A 14,882-nucleotide genomic window follows, 5' to 3' on the forward strand; every position below is an offset into this window, starting at 1 on the left:
AATGTTAATTTCAGACTTTTTATATTTTGTTTGACAAATGGTTGTAAATAATATTTGTAGTAAGCTTTTTGTTTGTTGTTCTATCGCACATTTGGTCAAATTTAATTCTCTTTTAATATTGTTATGTGAGAAGTTTTAATATTCCGTCGATGTATTCTTAGGTACTTAGGCCTCCCCTTAAGTTTAGCAAAGTTTATTTCAAATCCACTTTGCAGAGATAGACTAATCGGAACCGGGCCTACAGTTTAAGGTGGGATGCAGACTACTTTACAATGTGCCTCCCCTTGATTACAAGACGACAACATTGGCTCTTACCTAGACCTAGTTCAATGTCATCTCCGAAGGTAGTGTTAATATTTGTTATTTTAAAATATGTAATTGTATTCTTGGTATTTGGTAATCTTTAGAGGTTGTCCATTTGCAAGTTGCATTCAATTCACTTCTGGAACAATTATTTTTGCTGTATGGTTGTTTACAATGAAACGCTGTTGGGAGCAGGGTGCGAAATCCTGGGGCTGACGGGGATTTCCCCCCCAACAATTTTGGCCTCAAAATCCCCCCACCAAAAATTTCGAGAGTTTTTTGTTCTAACAACAAAAGATAAGTTTTAACTTCAAATATTCTTTACAAAGGATAGTATCAATACACACACGAAGTATTGTTGTTGTGAGTGTTGAATTCTTTCTCTTTCTCTCTCTCTCTCTCTCTCTCTCTCTCTTTCAAGAGATCATTAACAGATCTACATCAATAACAATATGTGCATAATTAAAGTAAAACAAGACTGAAAGACAAATATAACTATGAAATCTAGTTGATTTATAACTATGTATATAAAACAAAAACTAAACAAAAACTTATACATAATAAAACTATTCCAGCAATGTAATTTATTGACCTCGTACCTACTTATACATATAAAAATAATAAATGAATTCCTTTATATGTATTTAATAATTTATCTTATGTTTAATAATATTATTTGTATATCATGTAATAATATTTGTGTGTATGTAGATTTAGATCTTCCTTCCCCAAACAGTCTTCAAAGATTTCGCACCCTGGTTGGGAGATTTACATTTGATGAGGTAAGCAATATCAGGAAGTGGTTGAGTTGTTGCATTCAAAGAACGAAGGAGATTTCCTGTAGAAGAAAAGAGGGGGAGAGAAAGTAACACAGAGAATCTTCTGGTAAGTTGCCCCAATATCATTTGAGGGCCGAGAAAGATCTGGATGACGAGTCCAAGGCATCTATTGGTGCATTTGGCCCTGGCATTGGTAGAGTCATTGCAACTTCAATTCTGAAGAGGCAAAACGAGAATTCAAGTGTCAAGAAAACGTTCCACAAGCAGCACTCCTGAGATTCCACATTTCCAAAAGCAAAATTTGCTGTCCTAGGGTAAAACCGTGAGGTTTGAGAGCACCGCGCTCGATGGAGCTTCAAAGTCGCCTTCTGCTGCTGCCCTAGAACTTGAACCTAAACTCGCCTCTCCGCCAGAGGTCGCGGTCGGTGCCGGATCGTCAACGCAGCGGCTGGCTGGCGAGCCTACGAGCATGCCGCGACCCTGAAGCTGATGGTTGAGGCAGGCGAAGGCTCCACACTTGGATTCTGTCGGTGTTCCGGTATGGATAGTGCTCCGCTGCGAGGCTGATAGGGACAGTGTGTGGCTGCACGTGGTGCATCGCTAACAGTGACAGCACAGTGTTGGAGTGAATGACCGTGACATTTCCCTCGGTGTGTTTTTTTATAGTGTGGATGTTGACAGTGAGACAGTGAACAACTGGTGTTGATTGGTGTTTGGAGTAATTGTTGGCAACTAATGATATAATTGTTGTGTTCCTTTGGATTGAGTGTGTGGATTGTGGAAGAAAAGTATTCTTTGACTAAAGTTTCACATCTGTGCGGTGAGGATTTATGTTTCCGGGAAAGGATTTTAACGAGGGGATAGAACAGGCGCTCTCAGGATCTGTTGGATATTTTAAAGTCAATGTAAGTACCTGATTTTTTATGTGATTTTCATTTTTGTGATGTTGCAATTCCGCTGTTTTTCGTGTGTGTGTGGTGTCTTCAAGATGTTATAATGGCAACACTATAACTTTCTGCATTGCCGCTGTTCTTTGCATTACGCCCACAATAATTGTAATTGATCCGCTGAAGGTCAATTGTTCTTCAAGTCTAGCCAAACATTATTATTTTTACGGCTGCTTTAAAGAGAAGGCCTTTGCCGTCAGTGAAGGCAATTAATAATTAAGCCATGGTATGATTGATTTATTTATTTTACTTTGTCTAATTTGCAAAGATGGGGATTAGTGATAACACGATGAAATTAATGAATGGGACACTCACAAACATCCATGCCCAGGCCGGGATTCGAACCCGGGACCCCTGGCTTCGTAGCGCGCTGTGCTAGCCACTCCGCCACGAAGGTCGACCCTTCGCCACGGGGCCTTTAGCCAAGGTATGATATTCATATATGCGTATTGGAGAGGTGTAGTATTTTCCCTAGCATTTTAGCCTTCTTAAGAAGTGAACAGTGAATTTGAGCAATGAATTAACGGAACGACTACAACAAATAACCACGTCTTTTTCTGGGTTCGAACCCAGGAACTGTCTTCATATCGTTTGGCCTACAGAAAGGCTTGGCCATTTGTGGATCTTGTTGTACAGACGGAAGGGAAAGAGTGGCTGGAAAGAACAATCGAAATAAGTGAAAAATATATAACTACTAATCAAGAGGAAGTATTATCACTTGGCGTGGGTAAGGGGGCACTTGCCTCTCCCCAGAAATGTTCATTCTTATTAAAAGTTAAGGGTATTTTTTGTTCCTCTGAAACCTGAGGTTCATGTTCTGCCTCCCAAAGTTAGGCCCCCAAATTACTCTTCTGCGTAATAGTAACACTGTCGCCTGGTAATCAATGGTTACCAGGTTCGATCCCAGGTTGAAGCACATTGCACAGTGGGTCGGGTCGCACTTTAAACTGCAGGTCCAGTCCCGAAGTCTATATGAGCCTATTACTAACTTTAAAAAAACAAAAAAAAAAACGTTTTGGCAGCGAAAATTCACCATTGTGAATACTTACCTTGCCACTCAAAATCAAGCTGGCATATTTACTTTAGAAATCATGCCGGGGCAATATTATACAGACCAATCTTGAAAATAGCTTTGTTGAGCAATCCCATCCCATCTTCAGCCTCTCACCGTTAGTTCTCACAACAGGTTTTTTCCGTTCTACAAGATCTCCCTTGGTATCCATTATGGGTGACATTATTCATGCATTTAATAGTTAATTGTACCAAAACAGTGGTACCTACTTTAAGGAAAATTGTCTGTTCACTCGTGTATTTCGGAAAACGCGATGTACACAAAAGGCTAAGCGAATGTGTGGATAGAAGCTCTCGCGGAACCAGGATCACCGTTAGGTAGGCCACGAGAGCTTTGAAGTTCAATGTCCGGACGCTGCCAGGTTGTGCAATGAGCGAAGAATGTGGGCCGCGCCTGAATCAATGCTTTTGCCGCTGTAGAATTAACTCTTTGCAGTTTCATTTCCTGCTTTGCATTTTTCGTGGTTAATCTGCCTCTGTGCCTGAAATTGCGGCCGCTTTGAGCAACGGGGGGTCCTCCTGCTCCGTACAAACAACAGCAAGACGAAAGTAAAACGTTGAAGAAACGAAGAAAGGTTGCGACAGTCTAGTTAACAGTACCAGTGATAAGCGGTTCGTTCAGTTAGCGATGCATCTATTTTCTGGCAGTGACGCTGGAACTGGAGGGATTTGAAAACATTCGGATGATGAAATAGCTGATTGCGGCTGAAGGGTTATTCATTACACGTTGGAGGAGTCATCTTATTGTTGAATACATGGACACCATCAAGGTGTGGTAGAGTCATCGCAAGTGAAAAGGTTTTTGCTATCCCCGCCTCACCAAGGAATGACAACAATTATGCCATTAGAATTGAAAGCAAGTGCTGTTAACATTCAGAAGATGTTAGCCAATAGCTTTCCTCATCAGCGCGGGCACTTATTTTGGAGAGTATATTCAAGCAATGATTTGTTGATATCCTGATATGTCCATCGATAATAATCGTTAAAATTCTGCATTAGGCTAACATGCTATTTTATGGCTTATAGTTAAACGTTTGATAAACGATTACTTTTTTAACAATATAAACGTGGCTTATTCAGTGAAGAGAAAATTGCCGTTATACTGTAAAGTTACTGTAATTTATATTTCTTTCTTGCCAGTAGAGCTAGATAATGGTACCAAAAAAGTTGCAAGGTTATTTTTTTCAGAATAGAGTGCAAGTTGTAGGAATTTCAGTGCGAGTCTACCATAAGCAATTTTTTTCTCCGGACTGTACAGTACATACACAATTGTGTTTAAGTGTTTGAGTTTGTTTCTTAAGTCCGCTTTATACACAAAAGGCTAATCTGGACTGGAACTACAGTTTAAAGTGGGACACAAACCATTATGTTCCTTCACCGGATATCGAACCCGGGACCCCTTGATTACAAGACGACGACGTTACCAACCACAAAGCTATCGGTGAGGTCAATTGTATTAGGTTAGTGCCTCCTTAGTTAACATGTCTGAATTTCTGATCGAGATATTTGTGGATGTCCATTTTCTAATGTTAAAATATGCGAGATCACAACTGTGTCTAGTTGCAACACATATCAGCTCTTAATTGAACACATTCTTTGCTATTTACTTAGAGGTAGAACTATTTTATGTTACGTAATGCAATCGAATTTTCCTGTTCATCTTCATTGACTTTCCATAAGGCTACCACTCATATCATCATTTCCTCTTGAACGTGGGATTGCCTTATCGATGATAAGAAACATTAAATTAGAAAGTGTATTTGTGTCTGTTTATATTTGTGATTTGCTTTGTGTCATTTGTTTCAGTGAGTTTTTACCCAGTATTATCCTGAAGTTTATTTTTGTACAGGGGCTAACAGAAACTGTACCAAAAACTGTGCTTAAGATCGCCCTTTCCTCCAACTGTGATCACACCGACTCGTACAAGCATAAATATCTCCAACTTGTTTGGAAGACTGTTGCCTTTCTTGCGCCTTTTTTGTTCCCAGTGATGTAAGGATGAGTCAGCGAAATTCAGCTCATTGACCTGGACACTGCGTTCATCATGAATCAACGTATTACTTGATTTTGGTTGACGTGCCCGCAAAATCACATGAAACATAGTAACTCAGTATCATTTTTCTACAAAATCACTTAGGGGTCTGTGAAATTCAGACTCCACACATTTTCCATCTAGTTATAGATTTACATCTTTGAATTCTGGAATCACCACTTGGATTACTATTGATTGATTTGGTTTATTTTACTTCGTTTTTCTGCCATTTTTGGCTAATCGCGAAGATTAGGATGATTGGTGTTTGATGAAATTGATGAAGGAACACACAGACGCCCAGGCCAGGATTGGAACCTGGGACCTCTGGCTTGAATTGCTATTGTCGGAATCATTACTAAAAGTTTAGCAATAATAATAAATTAATGCAATAACATCCTGTTACTCGTCTACATTTCATTGGGTTTGAGTTTTCATTGTTCATGTCATCCTGTTCCTAGAGTGAGTATAATATGTTCTACTAGAATACTCAAAGAATTTTAATCATTGCAGTCCCGTGGTTTTCGTTATTTATACTTCATCCATCGCCGAAAAAATAAAACTGATTTAACCATTCCTAACCTACCTCCTTTGGCAATAACCAAACATAACTTATTCATGCTATTGGTCTGTGTGAAACTACCTCATTATTACTTCGTGAGTTACGTACGTAGCAAGAAATATCCTTATTCTTTTGATTTGATTTTTGTTATTTAGCGTCACCTTTTCTGCCATTTTTGAAAATCACGACGATTAGGATGAGTAATGATAAAGTGACAGTCATGAAGAGACACTCGTAAAGAACACCCATGCCCAGGCTTGGATTCGAACCCGGAACTTCTCGCGTCGTATCGTATTCCGATAACCACTTCGCTATGGAGGTCGGCCCTTATTCATTGACTAGTAGGATAAGTCGTGAATGAAATACACACACACGTATATATAGATAGATACACAAAGAACGGCATCGGGATCGGGATGAGAGGGAATGATTGATAATTTCTGTCGCTTTGGAGAACTACTATATATGTATATATAATTTATGTACGGATTCAGGAGTAGTTACTGGAATCTCACCCCGATTTTTTTCAAATATCACCCTGGGTATAATACATTATGATTATAGGGAACATTTCTGTTGGTTACTTCAAAATCTTCAAGTAATTTTCCAAACTATGGCTGTTACAGTTTGTGTACTAGTTGAAAAAATTCTTGTGCGATAAAAATTCAAGTAACTTTTTTGTAAGCACATTGATATTTTTGTGTAGCATACCTCCAGAGCCTAAATGTTTACCAACCAGAAGGAACAAAATCACTCTTACCTCCTACAAATACCATTACTCGTACATCGCATATTGAAATGCATTGACAGCGAAATCAGAGCATGCCACTGGCTCCTGGACACGCTTCACCCCTCTCGCAAATGTGGGCGCTATAGCTTAGGAATTAGGACGCCTCGAAGGGTGAACAACCTGCAGCCTGTCGCGAAAACCGAGGCTAATCCTCGGAGGAGCATTTGCTGCCCAGATATAAATGGCACACAAAGCGAGGGGTCTTTGACCTGTGAATGTTAGGCAGGTAGGCAAAGACCTTAGGAACAAACCATGCAGGACATTATATGCAAGGTCGCAGTCATTCAGGAGGAGGAAGGAGTTGTTAAAACTTGGCAGGTAAAAAGGGAAGGTGAAGAATTTATTGCACGGTGGACGATTCCGTCATTTCAGCACAGAGTTTGTAAGAAGGGCCCTAAAGGCGTTAGTTTTGTGTCCACTTCTTCCCTCGATTTGCAGACAGATATTTTGGGATTTCCTTAGGAAGGCGCTGTTTTTGCGCACGGAGGCTATACACTGGAAGCATTCTGAGAGACGACGTATGAAGTAAGTTATTCAAACATCATGAACGCTTTTTGTGTAAGGTAAAAAAAAAATAATAACGTTCAAAGTGCATATAGTACAGTGCCATGAAGGCACATTTAGGAGGTGTGGGAGCAGGCCCCCACACATTCCCGAGCTGGGCCATTTTAGATGTGATCAGCACCACGCTCCGGCCACCTTTACGCCCCATGGTAGCCCACAGTTATCCATTGATTCGAGGCTGGGTGAGGGGACAAGGCCGGAAAAATTCCGACCTTAGATGAGCCACACCTAAGCGCTAAGCGGCAGTTTACCCCACAAATCGTACTCATATCCATTAATCTCAAGACTCTTTTTGATTCTGGACAGACGAACTCAAACATCCATGTCCTGACCGGGATTCAAACATTGCGTCGTAGCGCGCTGTGCTAACCTCTCAGAGGTCGACACCTAGTAGACCACCGAGGCTGTTGTTTATACATAAAAATAAGTTTTATTTTTCCCCGCTTTGGCATCATAATTAGAGATTAGGCTTTAGAGATATATAAACTATGGAATCGGATGAAATTAACTTTTTCTACCTTCAAGAGTTATTCCATATACACAGGGAAATTGAAAATTGAATCTCAATGACGAGAATTTGTTCTTCTTCAAAAAATATTACCTTTGAGCAGTTGATTAGAATAAAGAGTAGACTTTACTTTGACTCAGTAACGTCTGTACAAGAAAGAAAAGGCAATGAGAGAGATGAAAAAAAACTCATTAGGTTATAGAATTCTGCCAGCTGCCAGAATTCCAGGGAACTGCATGTCCTGCTAAGTCAGAATTTTTTGCAATATTTATGGGTACCATAAGCAAACAAGTAACTAAATAATACTATTTTCTTGCTGCTCAAAATGAGACAAGACTTCTCACTAGTAGTAGTAGTGTGGTAGTTTGGCCATGTTTTAGATAAGCAATTTCTGAGCAATCCTGAACGGTTCTACAAAACAAGGATCAAATGTTTCTAAGTTGCTTTTTAATAATCTTCTTTAGATTTTTCTGCTTGCATCCATAGCAATAATGATTATTAACATGTTCCTCGTTCACTCACCAGGTTATGAATAGACACGTAAAAGGTTCCTTTAACGAATATCACGAACACTTCCTATAATGTAATAAATTAATCCTATCATTCTTGTTTCACATCCTCTCCCGCTGACCATTTTGAATGTTTTCTTCACTACTTCTGGTTCAAATATTAGGACACCATACGATATTCACAATTATGAGGGAACAAGCGTTAAGGAAGTCCTTTATCCATGTTTCAAACCCCTGGCCAGGAATGGTGCTATAAAATGTCCTTTACTTGGATTCAATGAGTGACAAAATATATTCAGATGGGCTCTGCAACTACTAAGATTCTTTCTTTCTATCCTTTCCTATTTTATTTTTTTCTTCTTCTGTCTTTATTTTCCTGTTTCTCTGTCTCTTCTTCCTATGTTTTTCTGGCTCCTTTCTCTCCTTCTCTCTCATCCTCTCTTCCCTTCTATCTCGGTTCTGTTTGTCTCTCGTCGTTCTTTCTCTGTGTACAAATCATTCTGGGGTGTAACGTGTAAGGGATGACTCTTTCTGAAGAACCAAATGTCAATCTCTCTTCAAGAGGTCCCGGGTTCGATACCCGGTGGAGGCACGTGGCACAGTGGTTTGGATCCTACTTCAAACTGTAGGTCCAGTCCCGATTAGCCTTACTGTGCATAAAGTGAACTTAAAAACCACCAAATCAATCAAATCAAATCAATCAATGTCAACCTCTGTTCCACGTACTACATCTTGCACTGAATTCTTGGGGACTAACGAGGCTCTAGCGCATGGATCCACAGCCAATATAAATCCTCTGAGACTGTGTTGTCCTGTCCGCTTCTTGATTGATTGGGTTTATTACTTCGCTTTTCTTCCACTTTCGGCTAATCGCGAAGATGAGGATGAGTGATGATGAAGGGAAAGTCGAAAAGAATACCCATGCCCAGGCACGGATTCGAACTCAGAACCCCTGGGTCGTAACGCGCTGTGCTAACCACTCCGCCACCAAAGTCGGCTCTTGTCCATTTGTGTTTGTCCTACCACCATCCATACTCATCTGCGTGTTAGTCAAAAGTAGCAGAAGAACAAAGTAAAATAAAACAAACCAACAAATTGTAAAGGAAATGACTCATTTATCATCTGAGAACATCAAACGCCCACTCCTTTGGTTTGAAAGATTCAAGAAAACTAACGAGCTACATAATATTTCTAAACCCGAAGGCGTGTTGTCGAACTAACGCATGTATTCCACTTGTCCCTATCTTGGGCAAGATCAATCCACCGTTGACCATCCTTATCAGTGTTCTTCAGATACATCTAAATTTTGTCATTCCATCTTCGTCTTGGCCTTCCACAGGTCTCTTACCATATAAACTTGTCTATCCTCTTCCGTGCGTGCTGTATGACCTGCCCACCGAAATCTTCTTGATTTACTTATTCTAAGAATATCAGGGGATGAATATTAGATTAGATTTGTAGTTTTAAGTCCACTTTATGCACGTAGAGGCTAATCGGGCCTGGACCTACAGCTTAAAGTGGGATCCGAACCACTATGTCATGTGCCTTCACCGGATATCGAACCCTGGACCCCTTGATTACAAGGCGACGACGTTACCAATATGCTCTCAGGGGATTAATATATAACCTTCTCCATCAGGGCCTCCCGATAGCGCAGTGGTAGCGTCGTCGTCTTGTAATCAAGGGGTCCCGGGTTCGATATTGGGTGGACGTGCATAGTGGTTCGGATCCCACATTAAACTGTAGGTCCAATCCTGATTAGCCTTACTGTGTATAAGGGGAACTTAAAACACACTCAATCAATCAATTCCTCACTCCCGTGTTTCATCTTTATTAGATGTAAACTCTAAATATTTCCTCACTGTTTTATTATCAAAAACTCAAGATTCAAAAGATTTTGCGTCCATTACAAGGGTCAAAATTGCATAGTCGCCAAAATTGGTTATGCGATGGACTGAGTCAGCCGCGAAATTAAAAAGAATAGTGGCATTTTGTGAATTGAAACAGCTAATTTCGAACACAGCTGAGTTCCACGTATTTTGAACTTCCCAAGTATCTTCACAGGTAAATATCTGCCAAAGGACAGTATACGGTACAAGGAACTCCGTTACAAATGAAACCGAAAAAAGAAATAATCGAAATAGGATGTATTCACTTTCGACCGCACATTATCAGGAAACACAGGGACACCTCAGATAATGCCAAAGTCCGGCATTGCTTTGGTTTATTGACTTGTGGCCACTTCCTCGTTTTTCCGGTTTTCGCTCAACTATAAACAATGCCTTTTAACTCGACGGTCATTCCTTCGAGATAAGCATGTTGTGTCTGCTTTGTTATGCTTGTTGGTTTGAGTGTCGCTTAATGCAGCGCCCCCTTCCCTAATATATATGTCTTGGAATCATTGCCCTCTGGTTTTGCATACGGAATTTGCTCGTGATGGCATCGTCGCCGTGTGCTATTCTTACACCGGAGAACAGAATTATTTAAGTTCATTGCACGCTGAGGGTTTTTATTACATCCTCGAATGATCTGTTTTCATGGAAACTGAACTTATTGGGATTGTTGAAGCAGGAAGGGCGAAATTCGTTGCTTGAAATTTGGCCCAATTGACTTGAGATAATATTATAGAATTTGTTATGAATGCTCCGAAAGTACACTCTAAAAAATATGGTACTATAGGTTGCCACCAAAATTGGTGCAACACAACACAACACGTATTAGATTGAACCTTTGGCCGACGCGAGGTCAGGTTTTATCAAATTTTTCTGCCCTTTCGAAAAACCACTATGATATTCCAAAATTCGAAAAATTATATCTGCTCAGAATTTCTTCTAGAGCATTCAACATGAATCTACGTGCGGATTTCTTTAGCTCTTGTCTACATATTATCAGTAGTTTAACCAACGTATGCGCCGCGAAATGTTCCAATATGTTCGCCGAAATGACACTTACATGTAAGACTACATATGGTTTTACTACTTTTTACATGTAAAATGTTTTTAACTTGAGGGAAGTTACCTAACCACACTAACTGGGCGTTGCAAGTGCTAGATAGGCTTACATTCTGACTGGATACAGTAAGGGCACCGTGAAACAAAAAGTTTGAGAACGACTGGTTTAACAGACTTACGTAATCACGAAACTAAGAAAATTTGCTGTCTCAAAATATGAAGACATCAATGTTCTATGGCTAGTAACTGTACAAGTATATTTCTGACTGATCCACAATCTTAAGTTGAAAAATCTTCCAAGTTTAAGTAATTAGATGTAGTCACGGACACTGCCGGATTGTAATGAATACATTGACTTTCAATGGAATCGTTACAAGCCGGCAGTGTCCGTGACTGTACATCCACAAACATAAGTGAATCGAAGTTATGAAAATGATGGAGCCAGGTAAACGTAAAGATGGTTGGTGCTTTACACTCCTGGAAACTGGACTTAGTCTTCTTAGGAACATTCACCTAACTTGCTCCGTTTTAAAACCGTTCCGTATGTTTGTTCGTGTTGTAATTGACGTATGATTTGCGCTCAGGTGCTAATTGGGAATGGGCACTGACCCTCCTCCAGGTAAAATTTGAAAACTCTTATACGTTTGTGTTGAAAGCAAGGTAATGTTTTTAAAGTTATAAATAATATCGAAAATAACAAGTAAAAAAAATAAAACCTGATTAGAAATTGTAGAATTTGATGAAATAGGAAGGAAACCAAATGGAACAAACAAGAAAGTAGAAAATTGATAATTAGAAGGACATAACAACAGAGAAATTATTGTGGGCAAATTTGAAAAGCAAAAATAAATATGCAAGAATAATTAAATATGTATGAATGATAACTTTTGAAACTTACTTTACGTGAGTCGGATTCTTTTTCTGAGGTACTAGTTTACATATGTCCGAGTTTGGTTCACACTACTTTAATCTATCCCGACAGCCATGACTTGTGTTCATAAACTTGTCTAGTGGTTGTCTCAGAGTATGAAGCTGATTCCGTTAAAACATCTACGCATATTTTCATTGACCTCGGTCTTTTCACTGACGTTTACTCGGCTTTTGCCCTGTTTGCCTACTTTACCCTCCGTAATAAAATTTTATAGGCTTGGATAGGCTAAAAATCAATTTATGCAAATCTAAAGTCAATTATTCAGTTCTTGTAGTGCTTGCATTTGACTGGCCTTCTGCTTTTTGTTAACACGGACATTTTGAGACATCCACTGGGGATATACCCAGGAATGCTCGCACCAGGCGCTAGAGCGTTAACCAATTTAACGTGCATATCTTTAATATGTATCTTTAACGTACTTCTCTTTTGGTGTACAGTCATGGAAAAAATACTTCCCCCATAGAACCTTAATACTGTGGGGGAAGCATTTCTTTCCACGATATATTCCCGTGTTTCGGTACCTTCTCTGCTTCTTTCATTTCGACAGTGTGTATATCATTTTTACTGAATCGTATTTCCAGATTTTTGTTGCCTCCACCGTAAGCGCCATCCATTTCCTTTCTCCTACACTCTGTGTCGGGGATCTGTGGAGCAAGACGGCGCATAATGGCAGAAAAAGGGAGGAAGCGAGTGGGCAGAGCAAAACTGTGTGCTCTGCTATGGTAGCTTCAGCTGCGTTTTCCCCTCTTACTCGTTCATTGGTCGAGCCCTCTCGAGTCATACTTGCGCACAAACTTGTTTTCTTTCGCTTGCTCCGGAGATTCCCGGAACAAAGTGTACTTTTTGTTCTTCTTTCTCTACTGCATCTTGCCAAACTTCATCTTCTAGTGCTAATTTAGTTGGTTTTTGGATTACTTCAGATAGTTTCCATCCTGAAGTGGTTGGTTATGTTAGAACCAGTCTCAGGATTGAATCCTTAATGGGATATGGCTATGTCACTGTATTTGCTCCATCATCGATCGATTGATTGTTTGATTTCCTTTATTTTACTTCGCCTTTTGGACCACTTTTGGCTAATTTGCGAAGATGGGGATGACTGATGACGATGCAATTGATGAATGGACACTCGCAAACATCCAGGCCGGGATTCGAACCCGGGGCCCCGGCGTCGTAGCGCGATGTGCCAACCACTCCGCCATGGGGACCGACTTGTCCCGTCATCGTCGCGATTAATCTAGAGAGGTAAATTAGCGACACAAAATTAGCCAAACGGTTAAAAAATGCAACGTAGAGTATGAAACAATCATACAGGTTTGCCCCTTTCTTGCGACGAACTAACCATAAATATTGGGCTCCTCAGCGAAAGACGGAAGTTGTAAATGACTAACCAAATAACCAGGAGTAGTTGAGGCGGAACGGCAGCGCTAGCCCCCCCCCCCCCCCGTCTTCTTGCGGAACACGATGAAGGAATGTAAAGTTGATTTTTTTTTTGTTTTTGGTCGCTTCTTCTCCATTGCATATTTGGTTGGATGAGTTGCTGTTTCGTTTAAGGAGCGTTGAGCAAGCATCTTGCCGCAGTCTTTGTGATAAGTGCCAACTTGCTTCGAATAATTACACGCTTTCAAGTGCCATGGGTTGACTCGTTCGCTGCTTATGGTGTTGTTAGTTACCACGTCGGTTCAGTGTCTCCAACTCTCACGTTTCCTGGTGTGTCTTAAAAGAGCCAGAATTTGCACGTCATTTAAATATTTTCTACCGCTCGACGATGAAATGAACTAACAAATAAATCAAGAGACAACATCCATATCTTATACTGGGTTCACGGATAAAGTTGAAAAATGAAAACCCTTTCAATTGATTTGATGTTTTAAGTTGACTTTATGCCCAGTAAGGCTAATCGGGACTGGACCTACAGTTTAAAGTGGGATCCGAACCACTGTGTGCCTCCACCGGGTATCGAACCCGGGACATCTTGATTACAAGATGACGACGCTACCACTGCGCTATCGGGGAGGCGAGGATCCTTTCAAGACGTAAGAATATCTGGTTGTTATGAAGAGAGTAGAAATATTAAATGTACAGCCAGAAACCAAGGAACGTCTGCAAATGTGGATTTTGTTTACAACCTTAGAGATGATAGGTCAACCCAATACTGTCAGTGGCGTGCCCAGGATTTTGGAAAAGATGGGGGGGGGGAGGATTTCGTATACTTTTTTGTTTACTAGTCAGCCCTCATTTTACCATCTTTTACTGCCTTTGACGTTTTATATTTTATAAATCCTTGGCCAAGGTGCGCACTAACCTCACCTTGGGCACGCCACTAATCCAGATGCATTGGAAGAGTATTAACCTTCAGGGCAAAGCAGATTAGAATGGCGATGGGACTCAAGAAGTTAATACCCAATTAATTAAGCCATGGTATCATGTTCCTTAAATAAGAAAAAAAGGCCTTCCCTTGAACATTGAAACAAGCCACCTAGCCTAGCCATTGTGAAGGTGATGTTATCAGCAGCACGCTCCCCCAGGTACCTACCTATTTTATGAGAGGCTGGACAACTCCAGAGTCATGAAGGAACATGGTCTAAAAACTTCCCACGTAAGAATATCTACTCTGGGAATCGAACACGGGTGTCTGGCCTGGATGTCGGACGCGGAATCGTGTTTCAATATACAGAGTTATAACTATTGTATCCATAAGATATAAAATGCGACTGTAATTTTTAGTTTGACGTGCCACTGATTCATTATAGAATCTTTTAATGTAGCAACTAATGAGGATAATTTACAGGTTATCACAATTAATAAGCATTTGAATCCGATTTCATTACACAAAATGTTATTCGTAGTTTCCTTTCCGATTTAGGAGATTTTGAGAAATAGATTTGTATCAATTAACTTCGATTGTTGACTAGAGCAAGCATTTCAACGGTCCAATTAG

General features: G+C 40.2%; 1 protein-coding gene across 1 annotated transcript in view; it reads left to right on the plus strand.

Annotated features, from left to right (window-relative positions):
- Nucleotides 1–1,604: 1,604 nt before the first annotated feature.
- Nucleotides 1,605–14,882, plus strand: part of Blimp-1 (PR domain zinc finger protein 1) — a 215,120-nt gene continuing 201,842 nt past the window's right edge. The window contains exon 1 of the mRNA XM_083112127.1: nt 1,605–1,987. The gene's annotated coding sequence lies outside the window, so the exon portion shown is untranslated. The remainder of the gene's footprint in view (nt 1,988–14,882) is intronic.

This window comes from Lepisma saccharinum, chromosome 1 (genome assembly GCF_977018435.1).
Source record: "Lepisma saccharinum chromosome 1, izLepSacc3.1, whole genome shotgun sequence".
NCBI classification, from domain to species: Eukaryota; Metazoa; Arthropoda; class Insecta; order Zygentoma; family Lepismatidae; genus Lepisma; species Lepisma saccharinum.